Below are 3769 nucleotides of genomic sequence, written 5' to 3'. Positions count from 1 at the left end.
TGCAGGATATATTTTCATTGTTACAAATTGAACATCATTAAAGCATAGTGATTAATCACAAAACAATATGTAATTATATATTGTGAAATATTTATTTCTAATGACATAAATGAAATGTTGTCTTGAAGCATGGTGTAGCATAGGTACCATCTTCACGCTGGGTACTCATAGGTGGGCGTATCTGCATGTGGGTGGATCCACCTGAAGACGGATAAAGGAGTGGTATCTTGGCTCCTAAGACCACCGGAAATATGTGTTTTCTGATAGTCTTAGGTGATCCCTGTGAAAGGGCCGTTCGACCCCCAAAAGGGTCGCGACCCACAGGTTGAGAACCGCTGAACTAGAGGGCTGTTGTATATTTTGTCAGTGCTATACTGCACACTGGCTGGCTCTTTCCTTCTTTGTGATCCTTCTGTGAGAGGATGTATAATTGTCTACAGATGGACTTTGGGTCTCCATTCCGATCCCCTTGTTTGCACTGATATTTGTTTTGGGTCTTCTGTAGCCTGATCCTGATCCCATCTATACCTTGTGATCATGTGATCACACAGACTAGTGTGCTTCTTCCATGTGGGCTTTGCTGCTTCCCTGCTAGATGGCGGCTTGTTTAACCTCAAGTCTTTAAGACCCTAGATGCTATATCTTTTGATAGCTGGGCACCTTCAGCTTTCTTCATCACATTAGCTTATTTACCCATTTTGTCTTCAGCGATCAGGAAGGTGAGCATCACAGAATGCCAGGTTATGAAGACAAAGTTTTCTTGTGTTGAAGGAGAACTTGAATAGAGGCCCAATGCCCATCTGCTATCTTGATACTTAACCTCTAAATCTATGTACATAGGCCTATATCCCTATCATTATATATTAATATATTTAATATATTGAGGGAGAACTTGAATAGAGGCCCAATGCCCATCTGCTATCTTGATACTTAACCTATAAATCTATGTACATAGGCCTATATGCCTATCATTATATATTAATATATTTACATATGTACATGCCTATGTTTATACCTCTATAAATAGCTTTTGCCTCCTAGTTCTTTCCTCTATTTCCTTTTACTTTCCTGCTGTCCCACTATCATGTTTGACCTTCGAATCAACCCCAATTTGATGGCTTAAAGCAATACCCCATTTCTTCCAGTTCTGGAAGTCAGAGGTCCAAAATCAACCTCATGGGGCTAAAGCCAAGACATCAGTAGGGCTGATTCCTTCAGCAGGCTCTGAGGAAGAATCCTTGTCCTTGTCTTTGCCATCTTCAAACGCTGCCCCCTCTCCTTGGCTCCTGGCCCCTTCCTGACATCACTCCAAACTCTTTTTCCAGTGTCACATGCCTCCTACGAGTGAGGGGTCCTCCTGACACCCCATCCCCTGCCTAAGGACAGCTGTGACCTCATTGAGTGCATCTGGATAATTCAGGATACATTCCCCATCTCAAGCTCCTAAACTTCATTACACCTGCAATGTCCCTTTTGCCATGTGAAGTACCACCCACAATCAAATGGCCTCTTTCATTGGGGCACAAATCTGCAGCACAGGCTCTATTTAAACTGCTAAAGAGCAAAGCTTTCACTTTGAGGCTTAAGATGCACCCGACCCAAGCCCTGAAATATGGACAGTGAATAAGGAAGCCAGGAGGAGACGCCATGCGTTTGACCTACAGCGTGCACGAAGAACATTGACACACCACAGATTGCCGGAAGAACCAGCCAACCCATCTTGGAAGAAGTACAGTCAACATGTTCCTTAGAAGCGAGGCTGGTGAGACTTCGTCTTTCGTACTTTGGACTTGTTAGCAGATGGGCCCGGTCCCTTGGTAAAGTGCAGCATCTGAGAAAAAGAGGAAGACCCCTAATGAGATGGTGGGCACAGTGGCCAAACAATGGGCTCCGGCATCGTCAGGGTTATGAAGAAGGTTCAGAATGGGCGCTGTTTTGTTCTGTTGGACATCGGGTAGCTATGAGTTGGACCGGACTGACAGCAGCCTCTAAGAGCAAGTACAGTGTTAGCACATAATAGGTGCTCAGTGAATCTAGCATATGTTCCGAAAGGAACACACTAGGACGTCCCCTTTCCACCAGGCCTGGAAAAAGCCAAACAACAAAAGCCCTGAAAGTCATCTCGTTTTAAGTCTTGACTATGGGGCTAGGACCTTGATCCTTTTGAACCGGAGAGCCGTTTGAGGCCTGGTTCACAAAGACAATGCCGCACACCCTACTCGAGTGAGTGACGACTAGGTTCTGAAATGCTGAGAGGGACCCTCTGAGCTCCAATCATTGGTCTCTACCTGTCTGGAGGAAAGAAGGGCAATGACCATCAGGAGACAAACAGAAACCATAAGTGTACCCCACTAATGACCCATAGCCATCAGTCCCCACAGCCCTGAGACCAGAAGAACCGGATGGTGACCTATTACCGTTCCTAAGTTCTGGACAGAGTGGAAGGACAATGTGGACCCAAACGGAAAGTTATCAAGGAGGCTGGGCTTGCTGGTTGGGGAAAAAGACAGGTTGGACCCTGGAGACCATGGCCTTCAGTCACCTCTGGGACCGAACTCTCCTGGATGTTTAAATAATGATAAGAAACAATCAACTGTATGAGATCAGAAGGGCAGGTTTTACCCAACATCGCAGCTCAGTTAGGAAATGGGAGAAAAGGGAGCAAGAAACACAAGGAGGAATCGGAGTGGGATTGCCATGGGTGAGCTGAGACAAAATGTCCACGGATTGCTGAATGTAGAACTAATGGTCTGTTCTGTGAACCCTCACTAAATTTACAGTGAAAGTTCAAGGGGAAAAGTACTGTGTAAGGAGGATCCGTCGGACTAAACCAAAATCCAAACTCACGGTCATGGAATCGATTCCGACCCATGGTGACCCTCCAGGACAGGGTGGAACTGCCCCTCTGGGATTCTGAGACTGTAGTAGAAGGCCTCTTTTTCTCTCCTCAAGTGGCATGGTGGTTTCAAACTCCTGACTTTGTGGATTGCAGCCCAACTCTGCCGCCAGGGCTCCTCCACTATTGGACTACACTGGGGCAAACGGTTAAGTGCTATACTTGTAAGCTGAAGAGTGAGTGGATCAAGCCCACCAGAGGGGCCGGAGGCCTGGCCACCAGCCTAGAAGACCCTAGGAAGTTCAGGGCCACTGTGCACACGGGGCCCGCCAGGCATCGGCCCAGGCTTTCCTGCTGGGAGACAGTGACGGGATCTTCCGCTGAGATCCGTTGGTGAAAAAGAGAGAAAGGAATTTAGTCAATCCCTGGAGCACTGACCTTAAAACTGTGAGGTGTGGTTGCTATAAACAATCATTCCGGAAAGGCTTGGCCAAGTTGTATACCATGAGAGTGGAGTCCTGGTGGCCCAGGGGTTAAGTGCTGGGCCGCTAACCAAGAAGGTTGCTGGTTTGAAGCCACCAGCCTCTGCCTGGGTTCAGGACGAGGCAGTCTGCCTCTACGAAGAGTACAGTCTTGGAAACCGTATGCGGCGGTGCGACTCTGCCCTTAGGGTCGCTTTGGTTCCGAGTGAACCAGACAGCACCGGGCTTTTCAGTTCTTGTTTAAAAGCAACTACACTGGCACATCTTTCTTTCATGGGGTGGCTGGTGGATTTGAATCACTGATGTCCGGTTAACAGCTGTGACCCCAGGGCTAATCGGTCCAAAGACACTTAAAAAGCTGTCTAGTGAAACATTGCAGCTGGATGTGGCTGACAGTCTGTGGGGAAGTAGGTGTGTGTGTGTGTGTGTGTGTAGCTCCCCTAATGTTTAA

This window comes from Echinops telfairi, unplaced genomic scaffold, assembly GCF_000313985.2.
Source record: "Echinops telfairi isolate 266 unplaced genomic scaffold, ASM31398v2 ScPeMD7_7475;HRSCAF=8513, whole genome shotgun sequence".
Taxonomy (NCBI): Eukaryota; Metazoa; Chordata; class Mammalia; order Afrosoricida; family Tenrecidae; genus Echinops; species Echinops telfairi.
Note: the sequence above shows the minus strand (reverse complement) of the source record.